Source organism: Gossypium arboreum, chromosome 11, assembly GCF_025698485.1.
Source record: "Gossypium arboreum isolate Shixiya-1 chromosome 11, ASM2569848v2, whole genome shotgun sequence".
Classification (NCBI taxonomy): domain Eukaryota; kingdom Viridiplantae; phylum Streptophyta; class Magnoliopsida; order Malvales; family Malvaceae; genus Gossypium; species Gossypium arboreum.
Window position 1 is genome coordinate 15,127,996 of NC_069080.1, and position 12,634 is coordinate 15,140,629.

The following is a 12,634-nucleotide window of genomic DNA, read 5'->3' on the forward strand; positions in this document are numbered from 1 at the left end:
AAATGGGCAAATTAGCCTGTTAGTTAGATGGTGGAACCAAATTGCATAAAACTGTTAAAAATTACTGAAGTAGCTCGTGTAGTTGCGTAAGTTACGAAATTACCCCTAAAGAGCAAAACTACTGATATACCCCTAGGGTTTAAATTGGCTAAACTGCATGATTGATTAATACTGTATTTTACATGATATGCTTTTATGAATATCTGTTGCATGGGATTGGGGTATTGATGGAGGAAGTATTGAAAGTGGTTCATCCACGTCTTGGAGGCTTTGCCTCAATTTCTCGATATTTGAGCAGCGCATTGCAAGCTGTGGAGTGTAAATTTGGGTGGGTTGAGATATTCCCCACATGGAGTGTAGGGCTTGTCTGGTGCGATGTAGCGGTTGGTGGGTTGAGTAGTCTCCCAGATGGGTTTGCATGCATTACTACTATTGTTACCTATGTTCTTGAAGCGGGCCTATGGGCCACACTGTTATGTAAAAAGGGGCTAAGGCCTTGTTACTGGATTCTGAAAAGGGCTTCGATCCACTGTGTACTGTTATCTGAATAGGGCTTAGGCCCAATGGGCTCGAGTTGATTTGGGCTTTGGATGGGTTTCTGTATGCACTGAGTTTCCCAAACTCACCCCTTCCTCTTCCATCCTTGCAGGTGAGCCCTAGTTAGTGGACATTAATGGCCATGAAGCTGGGCGGGATTCAGAGTGGCCATGAAGATTGATTGCCGGATTTAATAAGTTTAGCATTTAATTTGGATTATTTTTTATTATGGTTAAAGTTGTAATAAGGCCGCTCTTTTTAATTAATTTTATTTTGGGGATTATTAAACTGGTTAGCACTAGGGTTCGTTTTATAAAAACTACTTGTTTTTAAAAGATCACGATGACGCGCAAAGTTTCCGCAAAGTAAATGTTTTCCAAGAAAATAAATATTTTAAGCAGACTTAAACTTGTTTTAATGCTCGTAGACACGTAACCTGTTTAAAGTGTGGCAATGGATGTGTGCATGTCTAGGATTGGATCCGGGAAGAGCTTGGTACTTAAGCGGTCCTATAAGACTCACCTCCTCTTTTCGGCTTCCTACGGTGCCTGACTTCCATTCACTTTAACTTAAAACAAGAACAGATTTTTGCTAAACTCTAAACAAAGAATTTAGATAAACACATGTTTTTTGAAACATCTCCATGTGACATACTAAATTCGACCGTAACGTCTAGGCCGGGTTTGGGGTGTTACAAGCTAATTTGCTGATTTGGGTCAGCCAATGGACAGTTCTGGTCAGCCCAATTAGTGGCTGGTTCGGCTCACTTCATTCAGTTCAACCAGTGCGGTTCACTAAGCTCTTTCTTCATAATTAATTAAAATTAATTCATTTAACCTAAATTAAATAGGAAATAAATTAAAATTAATTTAATTATGAATTAATACACATTTTTGGACTGTCTTGGGCTGGAAATTTATTGGCCTCGATACTTCAAATTGCTCTCGGTTTTGTTCTTCTCGCAGTGTTCACCGGGCCCTTTTTCTCCAATTGTGTAATTCTGTCAAAAATAACCAAATTTAATCAAAATTAACTATAAATTTAATTAAAATTCATAATGTTCATAATTTAATTATTTTATAATATTTAATTATTTTTTTGACAATAATTTAACCGAATTTGCATGAATTTAAGTAGAATTGGGTATGAAAAAGTATATAAATTTTTGTGTTTCCACACCCCCAAACTTAATTCATTGCTCGTCCCGAGTAATGCGCAAATTTTGAAAAGAATCTCTCGGAAACACCTTTGAAAAATTCCTTCAGAATAACATTTTTCCCAAAATTATGAACTTAAAGTACTTATGCTCAAAGACAAGAAAACTGTTAGTTATGCTACTTAAGTATGCATATTGTTCAAATTAAATTCAACCACTTATTATTATAGCAAAATTTAGACTAAATGCTTTTGTAATAAAGACATGTTAGTCCTTACCAATTTGATTTTTATTCATTTATTAGAGACTAAGCTGCAATCATTAAGCTTAACTTATGTCTTCATATGTTGATCGTAGCAATTTCTCTCCACTAATGTAGGTAGCATGAGGACTTTGAATCAATAGGTCTTTATCGTATGTGCGTGGCTAGGCTAGGGTAAGTGAAAGATGGATAAATTTTTGGTTTTAAAAAAAACCCTAGACTCAGTGTCAATTGAACCTTCGGAGTTTTTACCTTCGATACACCAACTTGACTTTCATATGCTCTTTTTCAAATATATGTGCTTTTTTTTTCAACAACACGAGCACTTACTTTGTGTACTGCAATTCTCGAGCAATTGATACTTCTTGTCAACTCCCCCAAAACTTATTTTTGAACAACATCTAGAATATTACTGAGTCTAGTGTTTGGGACAATTTTAAGATTATTAAGCGAAAAGTAATGGCTAATTATTATAAGGGTCGGAATAAAATTAGGCCATATATCTCAAAGTTAGGTTTCAATGGATAAAATATACCATGGTGGGCTTGAAAGGCTCAAACGGTCCAAACAATAGTTGCCTAAATCATTTCCAACGTTTCATGCTCCCTAGGATTTCGCCTCCAGAAACTTACTAAGTCAATTCTAAAGACTTAAACTTTCATGCATATCTAACTTTCCTAAAGAACTAAAAATTTTATGGTACGAATTTGCATGCTTTATTAAAAACACATTCATGTCATTATTAAGCTAACATAATAATTTATTGAAATAATAGAACTTTATTCATACTTAAATTGAGCATACTAAGTAATTCAAATTTCGAACAAAATATATCCTAATCATAATTAAAAGAAAAATTTTATCACAGTGGAAATAATTCAATTTCTCGGTCCCCCAACTTAAAATGAACAATGTCCTCATTGTTTAAAGTGAATAGATACTATACACGGTAGGATTTTAGAAAAGAGGAGGTGAGTCAATTTGTTGCTTAAGTACCAAGCTCTTTCTAAATCCAATCCTAGACATGTATATATCTATTGCCACACTTTAAATTTTGTGACTTGCTCACATTTTATTAGTGATTTTCCTCTCTTGTTTTATTATGTAAAAATAGAAATAAATTCCTAATTAAACTTAATCCTAAAATGACCTAAGAACAGAGATAAAATAAAGTCAAGATCCTCTCTTTATTTATTTGCAGTCCCTTCCGTATTTGACTCACCTTTTGCTCCATCACTATTGCCTTTGCATGAATCGCTTCGCTCCTTTTTCGAGAGTGGAGTCCATGGCTCGAATATGAAATCTGGAAATTCAAGCACAAAAATAAATGGGTTATTGTATATTTTCTTAAAAGCACTTCTCATCGAGTCATCCCTTATTTTTGAGTATCTCTAGTAGGCTTGTTGCTGCCATTGCATATGTTGCATTAAGTCCATCAGTTTTGATAGCTCATCTTGAAGGTCTGGGCTCGACGATTTAGCTCGAAACATTGAAGTTCCAGCATCCGATTCATCTTTTGGCTCTGCTGGGTCCACCTTATCAGGGACTTTAAATGATTGCATCGTGGGATCTTCTTATTCATCAGGTTCCTTAGGCTCTTCACTTTCTTCAACTCGTTGTTGTAGAACTGAGTCTCCGGCTACTCGGTAGAGGTCCCAATCTGTAATTGTGCCTTGGGTGCACCCTGTCTTCTTAACATTAGCAAGAATTTCTGCTTTCAAGCACAGAATAGTTATTGTAAAGGGGAAGTAAGCAGGGCCAGAACGTCTAGCGACATAGTTTTGAATTTCTTTCAGGATGATCTTTCCCACATCAATGGTCTTACCCGTTAAGATTGAGTATAGGAATACCATTCACTCCAATGAAATTGTAGTCCCATGTGAGCTAGGCAGAAGGCTGAAACGGATGAAATAAAACCATACCTTTGCAATAGGTGTTAAGTATTCTCTTCGACACGTGTGGGTTCCTTGTTTCAACACAATCCAACTGGAACCTTCAACTGTAAGCTCCTCGAGAATTTCTCGCAGATTTTCAGGCTTGATATTGCTCATCAATATGGAATATTTATCGTTTTCGAGATCTGGTAATTCAAAGAATTCATTAATAGCATTTGAATTTATCAGTACCTTGATTCCGCGAACTAGAACTTCTATCATCTCACTTGAAGTTAAATTTGCATAAAACTCACGGACTAATTCCTCATCCACACTTGGTCTCTTTTCACAAAACAACTCCCAATTTAAGGTTTCAGCAACTTGACGAATACGAGCCATAAAGTCTCGGTAGTTGCTCTCCTTTAAAGTAAAGCCTTTTTCTGGATGCATCTGTTGGTTTTTGAAGATACTTTCGTATCTCATTTTGGCTTCTTCACAGTGGAATTTGTTTTGTGTTTCATCAATTTGAGCAGAAGCACGAGTTCTCTTGCGAGGTATGTTTAACCTGATCATAAGATGGAAAAATTAGTTTCTCAATAAATTTCAATAAAAATTATTAGTAATTTAATGATTTGAAAAATTAATTAATTAAAATTAAAATTAAGAAAAACTAGGTCTTACCACATTTTTTTGTAAAAATATAAAAACTCTAGGAATTAACAATAATAATGAAGAAAAAGATTGGAATTTAAAAGAAGGGTTGGAGGTTTGTGGCTTGGGATGGATGGGAAAGGAATGCCGCACAAGCAGTTTGGGTGTGCGGGTGTGGTGCGTGTGGGAGCGGTGGTCTTGATAGAGGGCTGGTAGCAACACGGGCTTCGATAGCAGTGGGACTCGGCACGCGCAGATGGTGCGGAGGGAGTCACTCGCGCGACGGGAGAAGGTCAGTATGAGCCGAGGCCGAGGCCGCTCGAGGCAATCAATGCAGCGTTGTCTTGTGAGACGTCGCGTCTTGATGGAGTGGGCGTGTGCTGGCCGACTGCTTGGAGCTGCTACTTGGGGTTTCAGCACTTGGATATTTTGGTACTTTGGGTTTCAAGTGTTAGGTGAATGGGAAGATGGGTAGTATTTATAGAGGGAGAAATAGGAATTAGAACAGAATTCTTAAAACAAATTAATAAAATTCTAAATTCTAATCCTATATAAAGATAACAATAATTAATAATTAGATATATGCATATATTAAACTATTAATTGCTATTTAATTTATTAAAACAAAGATAAAATCCTACTTTCATGCTAAATTGATAAAGATTAATATATAAATAGATATAATTATATATTAAAGATTATCATCTTATTATCGAACTTATTAAACAAAATCCAAAAATAATTAATATATATTATAATGAGTATAATTATATATTAATAATTATCATTTTTAACTAAAACATTTATTCTAGAAGCCCTTTAAAAAATATTTACAAAAAGAGGCATCTAGTTTTTATTATTTACGAAAAGAGCAATCAAATTTTAAAAATAATTCAATTTATGTCCCCAGACTTAATGAAAATTAAAATTGAGTTGCAAATTAAAAATTGGATCAAATTGACCCTTTTATTTGAAAAACAAAAATTTATTTTTTTGATTTGGGAAAAATTTCTTGGAAAATTATGTTAAAATAAATTCCCAGGAAAGATTGGAGGGGTCACAAATGGTCCCGCTTAAGTTCCAACCTCCTAGACAGAATTTATTTAAACATACTAAACCCGAAAAATAGACCCTAAATTATTTATTAAACAAAACACGAAAATTATTAAATATTTGACAAAATGAATGAGACATTATCCCGTTCGGTTTTATTCCCCCAATAGTGTTTCAAACGCTGAACATTAACTTGAAAATTACCTCTCTTACCTTGGAGTTCAACAACTCCGTATGGATAGACTCTGTGAATTGTAAATGGACCGGACCAACATGATTTTAGCTTACCTGGAAAGAACTTCAATCTCGAGTTGAATAACAATACTTGCTGAACTGCTTCAAATTCTCGAACCCGGATGTGTTTGTCATGCCATTTCTTGAGTCTCTCTTTGAGTAATTTGATATTTTCATATGAGAACATTCAAAATTCTTCTAACTCGTTGAGTTGGAACATCCGTCTTTCTTTTGTGAGCTTAGGATCTAAGTTGAGTCGTTGAAGAGCCCAGCAAGCTTTGTGCTCTAACTCCAAAGGCAAATGACATGCTTTACCGAAAACTAGCCTATAGGGTGACATCCCTAAAGGTGTCTTGTACGCTGTCCTGTAGGCCCATAAAGCGTCATCTAGTCTTTTGGACCAGTCTTGTCGGTTTGGGCAAACTACCTTCTCTAATATGCCCTTGATTTCTTTATTTGCCAGTTCAGCTTGTCAATTCGTCTGCGGATGGTAAGCCGTTGCAACCTTGTGTTTCACCTCGTGCTTGTCTAGTAACCATTTTAACCACTTGTTCACAAAGTGGGACCCTTCATCACTAATGATGGCTCTCGGGGTTCCAAACCTCGTGAACACGTGTTTCTGTAAAAACTTCATCACAACCCTAGCATCATTTGTCGGATATGCCTCTGCCTCGACCCACTTGGACACATAATCTACTGCGACCAGTATATACTTGTGACCAAAAGACGAAGGAAAAGGCCCAAGAAAATCAATACCCCAAACATTGAATAATTCGACCTCAATGATGTTTGTTCGAGGCATCTTATTTCTGTTGGTGACATTTCCAACACTTTGACATCGGTCACAACTCTTTACATATGCATATGCATCATTGAATAGTGTTGGTCAAAAGAATCCGGCTTGCAATACGTTGGCTACAGTACGAGTTCCTCTGAAATGACCCCCACTTGAGGCTGAGTGACAGTGGTATAGAATCTGTGGTATTTCTTATTTTTCCATGCATCTCCTAATCATCTGATCTGCACACTTTTTAAACAGGTATGGTTCCCCCCAGAAATAGTACTTCACATCGTGAAGAAACTTTCTCCTTTGTTGATATGTCTTATCATACGGCATTAAACCACAAGCTAAAAAGTTAGCAATATCAGTAAACCAAGGGGTATTATGGACATGACTTACCTTCAGTATATGTTCATCTGGAAATGTTTCTTGAATCGGTACAAGCGGAGAATTCCCTTCTTGCGGATCTAATCTGGACAAGTGATCTGCTACTTGGTTTTCTACTCCCTTTCGATCTTGAATTTCCAATTCGAACTCTTGAAGTAGTAGTACCCATCGGATCAACCTCGGTTTAGCGTCTTTCTTGGCAAGTAAATATTTAATTGCCGAGTGGTCTATATAGACAGTTACCTTGGTACCTACAAGATAAGATCAAAACTTGTCGAAAGTAAATACGATAGCAAGTAACTCTTTTTCTATTACCGTATAGTTTAACTGAGCTCCTGTCAGAGTTCGGCTTGCATAGTAGATGGGATGAAAAACTTTGTTCTTTCGCTGGCCCATGACAGGTCCTATTGCGAAGTCACTTGCGTCACACATCAATTCAAATGGCAAGTCCCAGTCTAGTGTGACAATTATGGGTGTCATGACTAATCGATTACTCAAGTCATTGAAAAGCTTTTAAGCATTCTTCATTGAATTTGAATATCGTGTCCTTCTCCAATAATTTGCATTAAGGTTTAGCAACTTTGGAGAAGTCCTTGATAAATCTTCGATAGAACCCGTCGTGGCCCAAAAAGCTCCTAACACCCTTTACAGATGTTGGAGGTGGGAGTTTTTCAATAACATCTACTTTTGCTCTGTCTACCTCGATCCCATGTCTTGTTATCCGATGCCCCAGAACGATACCTTCCCGTACCATAAAATGGCACTTTTCCCAATTAAGGACTAGGTTTGTCTCTTCGCATCACCTAAGTACCTTAGCTAGATTGGCTAAGCAATCATCGTACGTATCTCCAAACACTGAAAAGTCGTCCATGAAAACTACCAAAATTTTCTCAACCATGTTAGTGAAAATAGATATCATACATCTTTGAAATGTAGCAGGTGCATTACATAAACCAAATGGCATGCGTCTAAATGCAAATGTACCGTACGGGCAGGTGAATGTGGTCTTATATTGATCTTCTAGTGCTACCGTAATCTGGTTGTACCCTGAGTATCCATCGAGAAAACAGTAGTAATCTCGCCCCACGAGTCTATCCAGCATCTGGTCTAAGAACGGCAAAGGGAAATGATCCTTCCTAGTTGCCTTGTTTAGCTTCCGGTAATCGATGCAGATTCTCCACCCCGTAACTGTTCTAGTCGGTATCAACTCGTTATTCTCGTTCTCTATGACCGTGATACCTCCTTTCTTTGGTACACACTGGAACGGACTTACCCATGAACTATCTGAGATGGGGTAAATGACACCCGCATCTAACTACTTGATAATCTTTTTTTTCACTACTTTCATGATGGGATTCAACCTTCGTTGTCCATCGATCATCCCTTTTTCACCATCTTCCAGGATGATCTTGTGCATGTATACAGATGGACTAATACCGCGAATATCGGCTATGGTCCATCCGATAGCCTTCTTAAATTGTTTCAGAACTAAGATAAGTTTCTCTTTTTGCTCAATAGTTAACTCTGCTGAAACAATCACAGGCAGAGTAGAAGCGTCACCTAAATAAACATATTTTAAATGAGAAGGTAATACCTTGAGTTCTAGTTTAGGTGGCTCCTCGATTGACGCTTTAGGCTGTGTGTAATCTGTTTCCTCTAAATCCAAAGATTCAAAACGGGATTATGGATTAAATCCCTTTTGATTAGCTTCTAGCAAAGCTAAGTTTCCATCCTCTTCTTCATCACTTGGAGGGTTTGATGTCAAAATTCTTTCCAGAGGATCCTTAACAGAGTTGAGTTCCTTCTCCACTATGAAATCCTCTAAGTCGGATACTGCAGAACAATTATCTATTGTGTCAGGAAATCGCATTGACTTGAAAACATTAAATGTTACTTGATCGTCCTGAACGCGCATAGTAAGTTCGCCCTTCTGCACATCAATAAGTGTCTTTCCGGTTGCTAAGAACGGTCTCCCCAGGATAATTGGTACTTCTTTGTCTGCTTCGAAATCTAAAATTACAAAATCAGTAGGAAATATAAACTTATCTACACGTACCAATACGTCCTCGATTTTTCCTTCTGGATTTGCTAAGGATCGATCTGCTAGCTGAAGTGTAACCGTAGTAGGTCGAACTTCACCTATCCCCAATTTCTTAAATATCGACATAGGCATCAAGTTGATACTTGCGCCCAATTCACATAGTGCCTTACCACAATAAGCTGCTCCAATGTTGCATGGTATGGTAAAACACCCAGGATCGTTCAGCTTAGAGGGTAATTTGTCTTGAAGATATGCACTGCATTCCTTCGTCAAGGCTACGGTCTCAAATTCTCCAAGTCTTCACTTCTTGGACAGGATATCTTGCATGAATTTTACGTAATTTGGCATTTGTTCAAGTGCTTCAACTAATGGGATGTTGATATGAAGTTGCTTGAGTACGTCAATGAACTTCTTGAATTGGACCTCCTTTTTTTCCTTCTGGAGTCTTTGAGGGTAATGTGGTGGAGGTTTATATACTGGAGTTGGTACTAGTTGATTTGTCTTTGGCGGCAATTCTGCTGCTAATGGAATGGTTGGCTGATCAGAATTGGCTGGTTCTGAGGTTACCTTTTTAGGTATTGCAGGTTCTGGTTCTAGTAGAACAGGAACTTTAACACTCGGTTGAAATTTATTCGAATCATGAGCTTCAGCATGCCCCATTTCAGCTTCAATGATGTTGGGCTATACCTTTTTTCCACTCCTCAATGTTAGTACTTTACAATGATCCTTCCCTGGATTTATCGGGTTTTCCTTATCACTAGGTAAAGCACCTTGTGGACGGTTCCTAAGTTCAATAGCAAGCTGGCCCACTTGATTTTCCAAATTCCTTAGAGTGGCGTCATTCTTCGCCATGTATGCCTTCAATAAATTCTTTAAACTATTGGACGATTCAGCCTGAACTAGTTTCTGAACTTGCTGTGAAAAACTAGGCGGCTGGATTGGTCTAGGTTGGGCATAGTTGTTACTGCCTCCAGCCCCTTGGTTACTCCAGGAAAGATTGGGGTGATTTCACTACGATGGGTTGTAAAAGTTGGATTGCAGCCCTTGCCTTCCTCGGTTCTGGTTCTGATTACCTATGTAGTACATGGATTCTGGGTTTGACTGACATTCTTCAAACACATGTCCTTCGCTACAATAGAGACAGGCTATATTCTCATATTGGTTAGGTGGTTGAGCTATAAAACTGTTAGACCCATTAATGGTAAGATTCTTTAACATTGAAGATATCAAAGATACCTGGGATGCAAGTGAAGTGAGAGCGTCCACTTCATGGATCCAGCAACTTGTCTTCCTGACGTTGCTCAATTGGTTAGCCACTGATAATTGTTACTGGCAATCCTCTCGATGATTTCATAAGCCTCATTGTAAGACTTAGATAAGATAGCACTGTTAGCAGAAGCATCTACTACCATCCTTGTGTGAGCGTTGAGACCATTGTAAAATGTCTTTAGTTGGATGCAATGCGAAATTTCGTGATGAGGGCACTTTCGTAATAACTCTTTGAATCTTTCCCATGCCTCATACAAGGACTCATCATCCATTTGTTGGAAAGCAGTAATCTCATTTCTCAGCTTAGCAATCTTGCTAGGTGGGAAATACTTCACAAGAAATCTCTCTTCTAACTCTTGCCATTTAGAAATTGAGTTCGATGGTAGTGAGTTTAACCAGGCTCGAGCTTTGTCTCTCAGCGAGTAGGGGAACAGTTTTAATCGTAATGCATCTTCGGGTACTCCGGCTAGCTTAAAAGAGTCGCTCACCTCCATAAACAGTCTTAAATGAAGATGAGGATCTTCAATAGGAATTCCACCGAATCGGCCTTTATGCTCAAGCATCCGGAACACGGTAATCGGCGGCTCAATTGTTGTGCCTCGATCTCAGGTCTTCTAATACCTGGATTAAGGTCATTAAAAACTGGCACGACATATTGTCGTAAAGCTTTATCCCTATCATCAGCAATAAGGATAGGATTTTGAGCAAGGTTTGCTCTGTTTCCTTGATTGATATTCTCGAAATTCATTTCTTCGGTCCTTCTCTGGTTCGTTTGTCTTCTTCATTGGCGAAAGGTTCGTTCTATTTTAGGGTCCACTAGGAGTAAGTCGATAATTTGGTCAATACTCATAAACACCTGAAATAATCGGAGAAGAATTAATTAAGTAAGTATAATTGAACAGGAAAATAAAAGAACCAAAATGTAAAAATAAATTCACAAATAATTTTTTTTTAAAACAGTCCCCCGCAACAGTGCCAAAAACTTGGAACGGTGGAAATGTGCAAGTGTACATAATCGTAACAAGTAATAAAGTGACAAGTAAATGTCGAGTTATCGTACCCACAGGGACTGTAAAAAGCGATATTTATGAAATTAATTAAAACACTTTGGTGAGGTAAAAATGATTTTGGTTTGAAAAGAGTGATTTATAAACTAAGATTTTAAGACTAAGCAAACAATTTAAATAAAATAAAAGAGTTCTAGTGCATGATTCCAATTAAGATTAAATCAAAATGATATAATTGTGTTAGATTAATTATACCTATTTAACTTAGAAATATTAAATTCGTGCTTATCTTGTTATGAATAAATTCACGGCAACCCGAAGAATTTGCTAACTTATGAACATATTTACTAATTAAAATTCCATTTATCTCTTGAACATATCCCTATGCCAATTCAACCGACTAAACAGATTTAATAAAGTAAACATGCTATCGCACATACATACTTATTGAATTAAATTATCTCTCGCATATTCCTATGTCGATTCAACCGATTAATTCAACTTAATAAACATGTAAAAGATTATGTGAAGTAACAAAGTAGCCATACCTTGAAACAATTTAATCACAACAATCTTGCAAGTTATGCAAGGCATATGTATCGCCAAATACAATGCTAATTTAATTTTCAGTTACCTTAGAAAAATTAAACATGCCTTGATTAAATCTTGAGTCCATTAATTGCAATTTCAATCCGTTTAAACAATTAATTTTTAGTTATCTAAACAATTATAATGCCGGATAACCTAAGCATGATTTTACTTAATCAAGCATTTCAATTGAGGCCTATAACAAACATAAACACTATTTTAATAATTCAAGTAGGCAAAATATAATCAACCCAACACGAATTAAATTCAAGCTAAATTGATTAAAATAACCATTTCAACAACAATATTTTCATAGATATGTTCATCATAAAAACAACAGAAATTAAAAAGAAAGGGAACAAAAAGCAAATCCAGTGTTTCTCTGCGGCTCGACTGTTGCTCCGTTGTCTTCGCCGAGCAAGGCTTCTATGAATCCTTGATTGCAGCCCAAGATGGCTGAAGAACACCTCTTTCTCAAGAGAGGAAATAGGCACAAGAGGAAGGGAAAATGGGATGGAAAAATGGAGAGGAAACTTGAGAGAAGTGAAGAGAGGATGAGAGAATGTTGTAGAATGAGGGATGTTGAGGGATGCTTTGAAATAGGCAGCATAGGGTGGCTTTTATAGCTGAAGAGGCCTGTTAAAAATAGCAAATTCAGCAGCCAAGAGAGCCTTCCCATGGCCGGCCACACACATGGCAAGGTTGAAGCTTTCAACCTTGCTAAAAATAAGGCAGGGCAAATCTACAAAGCCTAAAATAAAGGTGGGGTTTGAGCATAATTTGGAGGTTTTTCA

The 12,634-nt window shown here is 37.1% G+C and overlaps 1 non-coding gene across 1 annotated transcript; it reads left to right on the forward strand.

Moving 5' to 3' along the window:
- Positions 1–10,443: 10,443 nt before the first annotated feature.
- On the forward strand, positions 10,444–10,550 carry LOC128285026 (small nucleolar RNA R71). Its single transcript, XR_008275442.1, has one exon. It is a non-coding gene; the product is annotated as a small nucleolar RNA R71 (small nucleolar RNA).
- Positions 10,551–12,634: the final 2,084 nt, after the last annotated feature.